General features: G+C 38.6%; 1 protein-coding gene across 11 annotated transcripts in view; it reads right to left on the bottom strand.

The window, feature by feature from the left end:
* FLRT2 (fibronectin leucine rich transmembrane protein 2) overlaps positions 1–13,932 on the bottom strand; it is a 67,612-nt gene that overhangs the window by 11,247 nt on the left and 42,433 nt on the right. For 3 of the 11 annotated variants that reach the window (XM_072864191.1, XM_072864186.1, XM_072864190.1), the window contains one exon: positions 2,910–2,981. The exons of 7 other annotated variants lie outside the window; for them this stretch is intronic. The gene's annotated coding sequence lies outside the window, so the exon portion shown is untranslated. Of the gene's footprint in view, positions 1–2,836; positions 2,982–13,932 lie in introns of those variants that run through there. One more of the 11 variants, XM_072864187.1, reaches the window with a different exon arrangement.

The raw sequence follows: 13,932 nt of genomic DNA, 5'->3' as shown, positions 1-13,932 counted from the left end.
ATTTCAGGAAAACAGAATTTCAGTGAACAGAAATCATGCTTAAAAATCTCTTTTCCTTTATTTAAGCAGTTTAAGCACCATCCAGGTAATTCAGAAAGAAATGTAATCCAGGAGTACATGAAAGCTTGTTCTTCTGCTACAGTTGTGCAGTTTATAACATGTTCCAAATGCTGCTTTTGGGAACCTCATGGACTAACGGTGTTTAAAGTCTCTTTAGGAATCAAAATGTTATAACCTTGCAACCTTGCACTTTTAGATTACTATATTTATTTGGAGCATCATCAGGTATCAGTCTTAAGGCTAGAACACTTGGAGATAAAAAGTGAGGCTCTGAAAAGTACTGTAGCTTATCATTATGAATTCAAATGGTAAATGTACCTACATTGTAATGCAGCCTATACTGTGTGTTGTCCTTTTCTAGGAACAGTAATATTAGCTACCCCACTGTTCAAGGTTTTCTCTCTCACAGGCACATTTCAGTCAAGAGTGGTTTCTTTTCAATTACGTAAGATGACGTGATGCTGTAGAGAAACTCTAACAGGATTACATTCTAATATGAGCCTGTGTGACAGCTTATCCGCCTTTAATATGGCCTGGCTCCCATCTAGATCATACTGCTCTGATCCGTCATGACACTGCCTTTTTAAAATAAGAAAGGATGTGCAGAGCCTCCTCTGGGATGCTTGGGACCACACAGAAATAGAGTGGTTCTCTCACTCTCTTTTTGTCATTGGTGAGAGACGGTCTACACCTCCTAACAGGGCCAATGCCCTGCACTGAGTTGTCTTTCAATTGTAAGTCCAATTGCTGATTAGGTTTTATTTGACTCCTGGGTATGATAGAAAGCCCAGCTGAGGACATGCAGCCACAGGCAGCTGCAGCTCCTGGTTTGCTGGGAATCTCCTAAGGAGGGAATGTCTTATTAAATGCATTTATGCATTCACCTTATTCTAGGACTCTGCCCAGAGTACCTCTCACCTAGGTAAATGTGGCACCTGAATAAAAGATCAGTAATGATTCTAGTAAATTGGGTCAAACACACAGCACTTCTCATTACCTATTACAAGTAAAAGAGCTTTGACTGGACAGTCAATTAAGCATATGAACACTTTGGAAGCTGGCACTTTGGAGTTTATCTCCTTTTTATTGTTAGATGGATTTTGCCCTTAGAAATCTGTTAAAACTTTCCTATTGTTTTCTCCCCTTATCATGGTGAGAAAGGGAGTCCTTTTATTAATGCCAGTATCCTAATCTCCAGCTATCAGTCCTTAATAAACCAATACTGTAAAATTCAGTACAGAAAATATGCATTGGTAACTACTGTTGATTGTATTAAGCAAGAGCACAAGGACAAATCTAATTAGATATTTATGACTTCAGGGTTGACTGTGGTGTGACAGAGGGAAGGAATGAGGAAGCAAAGATAAAACTGAATGTGTTTAAATAAATTATTTGGGAAAAGCTTTACCTCAGTAGTAATTTATCACTGTTTAATAATAACTCATAGTAGTGGTCATAGTTGCAGTATTTTTCAGCAAATGCAGAAGCTGTGTCCCTGTGTTAGAAATCTCTACCCCAAAGACATGAAAAAGATTGAAGAGTTGAACAAGCTGCTTGATTTAAAAAAGAAACTCTGTGAAGGAAAAACACCCTCAATAAATTCCAGAAGGCTGGAAAAGCTGAAACAGTTTGTTCTTTAGCAAATTGCCAACACTGAAGGCAGGTAGAGTAATTGAGCTTTCTCCCCATCCCTGCCATGTTGGCTTCCTAAAGCAAGCTCTCAATTTTCAATATTCTTACAAGAACTGAACTGAGTCTGTGAATGAACTGATAATTTGCAGAAGTAGAATTTTGGAAGTGGAGGAGTTAAGAGCACTCAATATTCTTAGCTTTCATGATTGTAAATCTTGGGAATTGACTCATAAACTATAGATGGCAGTGACTTTGCTTATTGTGAAGCCAGAAAGTTCTGAAAACCAATCTAGGAAGCGAGGATGAGGGTAAGGGAATTTGTCAAGGTTAACTTAAAATTAAAGAAATCAACCAGCAAATGCCTCAATAATAACATATCTGCCCATCATCACCTTGGTCACTTTTGTTTCTATTTCCTTACCCTGTACACTTGATTTCTATTATTTCTCACTGTATCCTCTTTGGAGCACAAGCCATGTCTTCCAAGTGTCTAGGACATTTCCTGTCTTACTGCAGCCAGGATATTAAATCCCATTAGGATTTAAGGAATGGCATAATAAAGTTGAGGAAAGCACATTGAAATAGATAAGAACATATGCACACTTTTAGGTGGCCAAGTCTGAAAATTTGGCTTAGTGGCTTGAGTTCCTGACATCAATGGAAATGTTCCCTTTCATATCTTAAGAGGAATTTCTGATCAACGGTTTTATCTCATTGTCTTTTTTCAAACCTGCCTTATTTAAATACCCTTTTGGCATGACTAATCCTAGCTGGAGAAAAACAATTCTGGCTTTGTGTACTGGATAAAAATTTCAAATTTGCTTTTGTTCAACATTGCATCTGAACAGCTCCTTCAGATATTTTGATTAAAGGTATTTAAAGGCTGAAACATCTGGCTGCAAGTTGGGAAAGTGGAAGTTTTATGAGGCTCCCCTTCACTGGTCAGAATCATCCACACAACTTCAAGCTTTAGTCACCCTGTTGTGCATAGCCATGAAATAATTTAGCTACAATAAACAAACGTGCTTCAATAATTAATATATTACTGAAAATGTTACTCAATCATAAATTTGTGGCATCTATGAAAAAAAAAACAACAATGCACTAGCAGCCTGCTTATGGAACTCTTTCCTACTTCACTGACCAATATTGTCTCAGTGGATGTGTCTATGGTGTCTAAAGAAGCTCCAAAGCTTCCCTCAGGGCATCCTCCCCACCTTTCACGCTGCAGTCTTCCAAATGTGCAGTCCCAGGTGTAGCAGTCGAGGTCGCTGTGGCTGTCTGAGAACCTATTAATGTTCAGGGGAGATAACAGAGAATCAAGGGAGGAGGTAGCATATGGAGCACCACAGCCTGCATATGAATACTTACAGCCCTATGTTATAAGCACAGGAGTTTTGTTGTGCTCCTGAAGCCAGGTTGTCTGTCTTTATTAGTCTTTGCATATTTTATATTAAGGCTATTAATTTTTTAGAGGGAATAAGATTGACAATGCTTGGCTATTCTTTCCTTCAAGGAATCCTGAAAATAATAAAAAATAGATCCTAGGAATCCAAGTTTTTTCTCTGATATTCTTACCACTCAGCACCACTTTTCCCAGCAGTTCATCCATTTATCTGAACCTGAGTGCCATGCAACATAAATAGAAAGGCAAGCAAAACCAAAACTCAGTGGTCATATCTACTCTTTTCACTACTACCAGTCAGTGACTCTCATTTAGCACAAAACCATTCGGCATAAATTTTCTTGGCTTTACTGCAGACCAAGGTCATAATCAAGTCATAATCTTACTCTACATAATTATATATATAATATGCAGTAAGTACAAGGCTATTATGTCTGGAATTGAATGACAACCAGAAAACAAATCTAATTCCATTCCTCTGAAACTAGTGCAGAGTTCCTAGTGCTTAAGAAAAATGTCCCTGTATTTCTATCATCTGCTAACAAAAATAATTATGAGATAATACCTGACAAATCCCTTTTTTCCACATAAGTAGAGTTCACATCTACACATGAATGAACAACCTCCTTTTTTTTAATTGATTAGGAGCCTAAGGTGATCATTTACTGTATATGTTTCTCTACAAGTTACTTGGTTTTGAACTTTGTGTTGAAAATTGTAATATGAGGCTATAATCTCTGCATCAAAGGCACAGAGAAAATGACCCAAAGGAACCAAAATGCTTTTACAGGAAGCCCTTTTGTGTGCTTGCTGCTGTGGTTGCTTCATGCTTATGGGTGTGTATTATGTAAGAAGAAGAGGTAAGGAGGAAGAAAAAGAGTTGAAGAGGAAGAGAAGAAACCATCCTTGGTGCCCTCTTCTAAAGTGAATATTGATGTTAGGGTAATGATCTGTAGCTAGTACTGGAAGGAAACCTTAAAGTGTCTCTGTACACTGTTACAGACACTATGAAGTCTGTATGGACATATTTTGGCAGAGAAAGACATTATTTCCTTTTCAATATTGTTAGCAAAATGATTCAGCAAATGTACACAAATGAGCTCTTCCCTCATGTATTCTTTTCTGCTCTGATCAGGATGTTTCTGGTTTTGCCTCTCCATTTGCACTTATAATTATTCTCAAAAGCTCAGATCAGGCAGCCTGCTGGAGGCAAGTGAAATGGATTTGGATCTGCCTTGATGGAGGCAGCAGAAAGTTTAAAGAGTGGTACATCTTACAACAATGGGTGTAAAAACGTCATTCACCATCCTTCTCACCCTTGCTCTTCTCTAACCTTCTGTTCCTCCAAGCCTTTTATCTCTTTCCAGCTACGTTCCTGCAAATTATTAAGCAGACATATTTCCCAGAAGGATGCAGGCTTCAGGAAATCCCTTTTTAAAAGCCATGATATTATAATCAACAAAAGCTTTGTCTTTGGAAATTTGAGTGGTGTACAGGTTCTTGTCAGTCAACAGGAATCTGACAGAGCCGAATTCCTGACCGCCAGGAGGGGGAGCTAAGGCAGCAGGAAACTTTCCCCTGACTAAACAAATAAATTAATAAATGTGGGACTCATTTTCTTCCCACTTTGTCCGTCCCCACACACATGCATACACTTCTCCTTCCTCACAGATGTCTGGGATAGCCAGTGATTGCTGGCTTGTTTGACAGCATCTCTGTTACATGCCTGATAAACCGAGCGGTATAGCACTTTGTTTCTGGGAAAATTAATATTTCTATATTCTAATAATGAGCATTATTTCCAGCTTGAATATTATGTGCTTCATGATTCAAGACTGTTCTTTACTTGTGGGTTACTACAGAGTGCAATTATTGCATAGGTATGAGAAGGCATGCAAGGGGGCCGGTGGTGAAGACAGCAGTGGAAAAAGAGAAAGAGAAGTTTGTGAGTGATACAGCTCAGCTACAGCAGATTTTTCTCCTTTTACAGATTAGTAGGAACCAGTGGCAGGTCAAAAGAGAGAACAAACAAGACATAATCACTAGAGTGACCACTGTATTCCAGGAAGCAGGGCTGAAATAGCTACAAGAGCAATGGCATTAATGCTTCAGGTGGAGCCATGAATTCAAGGCTGCCATTCACTGTGCTGTGCCGGGCACTGTGCTGTGCCGGGCACCGTGCTGTGCCACACATCCTACTCAGCTTCTCAGACTTGTCCATAAGTGGGCGTTGAAGTGCCAAAGTTCAGATGTAGAGAATACAGTCTGCCTAGACTATCTTCATTCCTGCACTTAACATTTATTTATTTATGATAGAAGGAAGTTATTCTCAAAACTTGATGTTGCATAACTTCATGAAGACTGTATCACCTGTGATAATTATTAAAACTCTGAGCCCAGAAACATTTGTGTTTCCATTCTGTGACCAAAAAAATTCATCTCTGCTTGTGCACACAGATGCCCTATAGGATAACATAATTTTTTGTCATAGTCAATGTATGTCAAGGAATATGACTATTTTTAGTAATAAAAAAGAGTATATCTCTTTCAATTTCAGAAATGAAAGACTACAGAACATCTAATGGAAAACATCAAAGAAAATACACATTTCCTACTGCAAGCTGCATTAGTGGACACTGTTGTGCTATCCATCCAAATTTATCTTTTGGCTTGTTATACCACCCAGTCCAATCTGAATGACTCTCTGCATGGATGAATCCTGCACAGACCTTTGCTATTGATCGTTTCAGCTTCTGGCAGAATGAGCAAGAGAGTTCTAGAAATGGAAAACTGCCACTAAGGACTTCCCACCTGTGGAGTCCTGAATTATAATGTAGGAATTGTCAAAAACAACTATTTAAGCTAATTGTAGCTGTCAGAGTAAAAGGTAATGAGGACACACGTGGCAAATTAAAAAGCAAAATCTTTAATTGCCTGCACAAGCAGGTAGAACTCTCTCATAGAACACAAGGGAGAAGGAAACGTGCGGAACTCCAGGATTTTAACTAATGTGAGCTTCTGAGTTGTGTAGGACTTCAAGGCAGCCCAAAGTAATGATAGGCGAAGCATCTGTTTATAAGGAAATATCCCTGTTTTCATTATAAAATTGCTGATTGTTGAAAATTTACTCCAGATGGTGATCATCATGATATTTTCACTCCTGTAGGCAAAGAGGAACAGATGATCACCTCCAGGACTCATATTAAATGGAGTATTGCACCTACTAGGAAAGGGTTATTGGTTTCTTTATTAACCTTTCCCCAAAGCCTAGTCTAATTTTTCACCAGTCTAATGCTGCACTGTTCAAAACTTAACAAATTTTCAAAAAGTGAGAATGATCAATTTAGCATGGTGGTGAATTAATTCCCTAGCCTTTCATCCCCAAAGAACTGATCTCATATCTTAGGTGAAATAGTTTTGATGGATCTCATCTAGGACTCCATAAACTCAGCAATGTACTATGTGACGATAGAAAGCTGGACTGAGAAAGTTGGAAATGGCAGATGAAAAGTATCTTATATGAGGAGCTATCTGGAACATTTCAACAAAATCCATTTTCATTAAAATATATGTTTTCACTGAAGCCAAAACGTTTCATGGAGATTTGTCGGTTTTGATTATGTTTTCAATAGGAAATGTGCCTGAGGTCCAATGCTTTCTGATCATTTATGACCAGAGGCAGAGAGAGAAAAAAAGATAAAGGAAGAGTAAAAAATTGACCTTTTTACCCAAAAAGGTAAGTTTTAACACAATTTCATTTCATGAAAACATTAATAAAATAGTGTTTACATACTGCATTTTAAAACTGTGAAAGCTGCTGTGGAATTATCTGCCTCTGGACAGCTGTACTTAACACGGTAAATGGAAAAGAAAGATATTCTTTGTTTGCTTTCTTGACCCTTTTCCAGAGGGCTTACAGCTTTCTGTGACAAAAAGTGGACACGTGTGTTTGAGAAAAACTAATAATACTAAACTAATTTAAAATAATTCCCCTTTTGGAACACAAATGTTCTGTACTGTGTTTAGCACAATGCATTTTGTACTAAGAAAAAATGAAGGCAACCTGCTGTTTCTTTGCAAGCAAATTGGTCCCTACCTATAAATTATTCTACACTGTGAAGCAAACAGTTTGCTTTTATCTAGAGATATGTGGGCAGCCTGGCAAAGCGTCTGTGGATAATTTGAAAAAGCTGCTTTTAGTGACCTAAGTGACTAAACATTGCTTCTGTGGAGACAACATCTTGACACATTTTAAATGTGCTGCATGGTGCTACATCATTGATGAGATTCTGCATGGTGTCACATTACCTTGTGGGGTATCATTCATTTAGGGTCTTAGGCAAATGAGTGTGGGCTGCCATGTTCTTATCTTCCCTATTTGTAGCATATGGCCCAGGGAGAAAATATGGCACTAGCTGCCCCTGAACCTCTTAGGCACCTTGGTATAAATAAAGCTGAAAGTATCATCATACGTTCATCTTTCCAACAAAGCCAGATGGAGATCTCTCCTTCCCCTTTTAATATTACTTAGCATGCTGCTCCTTCACAGTGCTAAGAACTACTCCATAAACAGTTAAGGAGCTATCAAGAAAGATTAATAAAGTTATTTGCACCCTAACTACTTCAGAAAACCTGTCATGTATGATGTAGTCACTTATGGGACCACTGAACAAAAGATGTTCCCCAGTTAGAGAACAAATCTTGCTTATTTGACACAGCCCCTCTAACAGGCAAACAGAAGGTTATCAAACAAATTTTTTAAATCACTGCCATCAGATAGCCAGTTAACAGAAAAGGGGAAAGATTAAAATGATGGATGCAGAATGTACAGCTAAGCCTCTGAAATCCCTATTCAGCTAAATAGCTGAATTATTTATCGACTGTACAATATCTCAGCATCAATAGTGCCTGACAAGGGTCTGGGGATCTGGATTTGTTATCTTTTCCCAGCCATCCAATTACACTTTTCTGTATGCACAAGTGGAGAAAGTGCAATATTCTCACTACTCCAGGAATGGCACTAGAGCACTTCATACAGGGAACACCTTGTGCTCCCACATTTCATCAGAATCAAAAATTTTATTTTACAGCAATATAAAACACTAAAGATACAGCAGTAACTATTTTATAGCAGTACAAAAACATGCAGCATGTGGTGGCATTCTTTCAAAATCCACTGTTTACCTGGACATCAGTAGAACCAGTGATTTCCCTTAGAGTACAGGGAGGAAAGAAACACCAGAGGCAGTAGGCAGGAACAGTTTACCAAGGATATGGAGCATTTATGGATATTTTTTTTCCAGTTAATTTTGTTTGGTTTTGCCATTTAATTTTTGGTCATTTGTATTCAGGATTCCAGTAACTCTGTACGATAATAACTGTTTTCAGTGAGAGGGTCCTGTTGTCCCTTTTCAGTATTGATGGCCAAGCAGATATCTTAAGAACATACACATCTGAGGAATAAAAGGATTGAGGAAAATATGATAGGTGGTGGGATTAAGAATTTGTTTGGTGCAATGAGGATGTGAATCCTCAAGTCCTGATTCTGACAGATAGCAAACTTTTTTGGCACATTGCTCTGGTTTGGTTGTCCTTTGCTAAAAGGGTACAATACTACCTTTCCCCAGCAGTCATTCAGATTTCCCATTTAACTTCAAAGTTCTTTGAGAAAGGAAGGCTGCATGGGACTGCACAGAGCTTAACATAGGGCAGATTCAGTTTTAGGTACAAGTAGAAATAGGAACAAGCTAGAAATAGTAAATAGACATTTCTAACCCAATGATTCTCAGCCATGGAATTAAAACCACAAGAAGATCATGAGAGGTCTTAAGGGATCACAAAGTAATAAACAAAGGAGTGTCAGCCAGCAAGAGCACTGGTCCTGCAGGATGAAGGAGTGCAGATTACATGTTTAAACACTGGCTGCAACAGTTTATATGAACCAAGGAACTACTAACTGCCTTTAATTTCTGGCAGCAGCTCAGTTCCCTGGGGAAGAAAAGACAGAGCAGAAGAAGAAATGGTGTTTACATCTGCAGCTATGATTGAAGTCACTTCTCAGTCTTCCTCCTGCTCTATTCTTTCCTTGTAGGAGCAGAGATGCTGCCAACACAAGGGGTGCACAAAGACAAAGCAGAGCCAAATGGACATCATATTTCCAGAAGCTGGAAACGTGCTGCTCCAGCCAATTTTTCTTCTGCCCCATGCTGATGGCTGCGGGACAGAATATTCTGTCTGAATATTTTCACATGCTATACAGCATCACAAGTCTTCTGACTATGAACAGAGGAAAGATGATACAGTAATGGCAATAAGTCTAATTTTCTCCACAATGTACAGAGTGACTGGAAAGAGCCTGCCATCTATGTGTGTTTATGAAGAAGCAGTTCACAGCAGGTTAAACCCCTGGTATTCTGTCCTAAAGTTTCTGTCATTATATTTTCTCAATAACTGCTCTAAAACTTTTTTTAAAGAGCTCTCCTAAGCTTATTTCACTTAGGAAGTTCAAAGCCTTCATGTTGAATGAATCCTGACAAAGATAGAAGAGAGCACAGAAAGAAATTCAGCTTTGTTTTTCCACTTCTCCCCTTTGCCTTTGAGGTCTGTGTGTGGTTGCATCAGTGAGATCAAAATTGCCAGCAGGCCCACAAACGACACCTACAAGCAGTAGAGTAAAAAACATAGTCCTCTACCATTAATGTTTCACAGTGGGTGATCTTTAGCCCTGTGCAGACAGCCAACAAGAGATTTGCGCACCACTTAAACTCTCCTAATAGCTTTTAAGTGGGTCCTAAGAGGTGCAGAAGCCCGGAGTTGGCCTTCAGCCCAAAAGCAAATTCCATCTGACATGTGTCAAAGCATTTCAGGCAACAGACTCCTTATCAATATGTGTCCTTGTGCTACTTTTCAGCACAGTCGTTATTGCAAGGAATCACAGCAGTATTCTTATCAGCATTTTGTGCTTATACAAAACTAGACATCTCAAATGAGTTCAGGAAGGCAGAGAGGCAGTGCACAATAAAACCTGAGAGAGGGCCAGAGGGAGAAATATTTTTTAAAAAGAGTGAGACAGAGTTTTAAGCTATTCTACAGGCAGCAAAATATGCCTGCTCAGAAATGCAATTATTGTTTTCTTCTGTTTGCAGAGCACTCTATCTATTCAGGTCACTGCATGAATCAAATAAGAAGACACTCTTTTACGTTTTCTATGTAGACCTCTGGGTACTCTAAATGGACCTCATATGAAGATCTGCTAAGGGATTTGGGGGTTTGCTGATGGGTTTTTCGCTTGGACTAAAAACTGAGGTAGGCCCCTGATACAAATATCTTTGTAAGCATGGGAAATCTTGGATCTTGACCTATGTCTACACCAAAATTTTAGATACTGGAGGCACAGGTTCTTTACTTCTACTTTTGCTAATAAGGCAAAGTGGGTTACATTTGTTGTAACCCACTGATGTAGGGTATAAAGCCAATGTTAACTTTACATCCAATCTATGGTATTTTCAGCAATTTTACCTCTGCTAGTCTATTCTGACCTCTACACAAACCTTTTGTATAGGGGGCTATAAGATAAGGGAACTAAAAAGCAAATCGGCTTTGATGTCCAGGGAAATATTCCTATTGCATACACACATAACAGCAGGCATAGGCTTGCACCTCCTGTTTCATTTCATATTGGATACATACATGCAGATGTGGAAGGATACCTATGGAGCAGATGAGAAAAAAAAAAACAAATCCTCTGCTTTATGGATAGATGAATGGCAGCAGCGATTACAAGCAGCATGGAAAAATGATTCTGAGAATTGGAGTAGCTGCAGATGTTGTTTTGGTTACACAAAGGAAATTTTCTTATAGCACAAAGCCCTCTTTACTCCACCTCTGTCTTCGGGCTGCTGTCTTAGATCTGTGTTGTGTTACTCAGGACGTACAAACTAGACAACAGAAGTGGCACTGAGGATTAGAATAGATATGAAGGGGGGAAGTCACCTGAACCTACACACACACACACACACACACACACACCCCACCCCCCCCCTTCAGTTTGGATTTGGCAGGAATTTATCAGACATTTCACTCCAGATCTATCTAGGCCTCTCTGACCCATTATAGTAAATAGTTGACCTTAATTCAAAAAGTGGTGTGAAATAATAAAGGACAAAAACTGAAACAGTTGCAGCTATTCCAGAGGATAACAGACTTACTGACTCCTAAAAGCTTAAATGAGCTCAGCCCACAGCAGTGGAGTTTGTTTACTGTATAATATTATTTTAGAAATCCTTTCCTTGCTAGTTCAATCAAAATGAACTGCATTTCCTAATACCATACATCCTCAGAGATACTGCCACATGCTCTATCCAAACACAGGCTTAAACTAACCTACCCTGGCAGCAATTATCTTCAAGGCTTTTGAGCCTCTTGGGAGATATTGCCCTCCTCTGTTCCAGTGAAGCAGAAAACCATCTTGTATTCAAGAGAAAAAAATGTTTCCACATTCACTGCAAATATTTTAAGCATTAACCCTCCTCTCCCCCCCAAAAAAGTTACTCAAATCTTCTGTGTAGGGTTTATATGAAGGAGGAAGGCTTGCCAAAGCAATAGTGTTCATTATTATTACTAATAACCAACTATTTTTGAAGCACAGATAAGGACCGACTAAGCATTGAATGTTTAAACATGTTCATTGTTCTGGTCGCTTTCTGAATTCACTTCCCACAAATCATTGAGCTACACTATAATGAAAAAAATTTAAGGTGATTTGCATAGGTACCTGTAGCAAATTAACTGTAAATTCACAGGCACCAGTCTTCGCCTGGGAAGATCCTGACTCCCGCTGCCCAAAAACAAGCACTGAATTAGGAAAATTCCTGTATGAAAATCATATTTTTAATACCAAGAGCCACTGAGATTCATTAAAATTATTAAGAATCTGTTTAAAACAGATAATAAAAAGTATTCCTTTACACAGCAGATAGTGAAGTGAAATTTGCTGCCATGGGTGTCTGTGGAGCAAACAGTTTTGGCAGGTTCAAAAAAGGATTCCACAATTTCATGGTCTTTAAACAGGTTCCCTTAAAGAGAAAAGGAAGGCATGCACCCTTTAATATGCCTAGTTCCGTTTCGGGCACTGCAGGGGGCATGCAGGGGGAAAATGGATGGCAAAAAGCAACTCCAACAATTTCTTGTCTTTGTTGGGGACATAACACTGAGCTAGATGGACTGCTGGCCTGTCTCAGTTGGGAGTTTCTTATGTTTTAGTGAGTCACACTTTATGGTCAGAACTAGGGACTGAGCACAACAGCAGAAAAGTAGCATGCATGGACCTGTCCATTACACTTGCAGAGTATTTGAGTCAGAAATTAAATATGGTGTCATCCTGTAATGTATCTGATCGCTTAAAAGTCATCAATACAGCTCAAATTCTGCATTTTGAAACTCTGGATAGATGCTAATGTCCATAAATATAATATTAAACCTAAACTGACCAAATAATGCAATCTCAAGCGATTGCTATTTACTCCTGAGCATTCCAGATGCAACAAAAAAGGAAAAGGGAGTCTTCACTGCTCTATTCTGCTTTTGAGACCATGAATTTTTAAAGTGAGAACAAAAATAAAATGGTAAAATGATGATGCAAAAATGTGCTTCCAGGGCTACAGTGAGTTCTAGTTCCCTAAATAGCAATGTCCTGCTTTAGTTTTAGAGGACTGGAAACTTTATAGAGTGAAGTAGTGACCACAGAAGGAACTGAAACATATCATCATGTTTTGGACTCTTCTCTTCCATGACCCCTGAACCTTTCCTGTAGAGAAAAATCCAAGCCACAATGTCTGTATATAGAATTGCACTGCCTTGAAGCTCAGACTGTTTTGAATCTAGGGTTTCAGTTTGAACACATATGCAATTTTTATTTCTCTAAGTTTTGCAGAAACATCATTAAATTATTTTTTCAATTCCATTTGTATTCTTTGTATGAAATAGATGGGATCTTTCTTCTCAGTTTCCTGACAAAACTTTGGTGAAAGAGGTCATTAGACCAGCCACTATATAAAGTTTAAATAAAGTGTGTGAACTTGATAGGTTATGCCTTTTCCTTTTTGGCTGCTGGGAAGATTGTCAAACAGAGTCCTTTGTAAGAAGGACTTGCTCACAAGCTGACTTCACCTCCTTTGAGATAAGATATTTTGAAAGAGCCTCATCTTCCACTAACCTATAGAATCCATAACTTCGGTTGTGCTTCAATATAAAGAGATTTTAGCAAAAATGTTAGCTCTTTCTAAATTTGATACTTTTGACAAATAAAATTTCAGAATAAATATAGTGATAAAAAGAAACAAAAGCAGAGGATATCCACACATTTGCTTCTTCTGATCCTGCACTCAATTTCATCCCATCACCACCAGTAATACCTCAGCACCCATACTGATCAATCCCTCTCCCCTTTTGGTGGATGAACACTTCGAAAACTTCCACTCCTCTCTGCCATTATTACCTAAATAATAACAATCACATTTTAAAAAGTCTTTTTTTCTAATCTATCATTATTTTTCTGCTGTTTGAATGTGCTAAAGTAAATAAAATAATTCCAGAGATGGTCTCCTGACAGATATGGTACTGGCAGTCAGTAAATTCTTGGTAACAGCAAACAAGGCTTGCTTATTTTCTCCTTCTCTGAAAAATGCAGTTACAAATTTGTGATCACAAATGAAAATTTCCTTTCCATGCTGTATTTGCAGTCTGTCTCTGAGAGTCAGCTCAGCTTTTGCATCAACTGCCGCAGGACATAGTGAACATGATCTTACAGTGTTAACACAGCTACGAAGGTTCAAACA

The sequence above is a fragment of the Ciconia boyciana genome, chromosome 6 (assembly GCF_034638445.1).
Source record: "Ciconia boyciana chromosome 6, ASM3463844v1, whole genome shotgun sequence".
Classification (NCBI taxonomy): domain Eukaryota; kingdom Metazoa; phylum Chordata; class Aves; order Ciconiiformes; family Ciconiidae; genus Ciconia; species Ciconia boyciana.
This window is presented reverse-complemented; position numbering and strand designations above follow the sequence as displayed.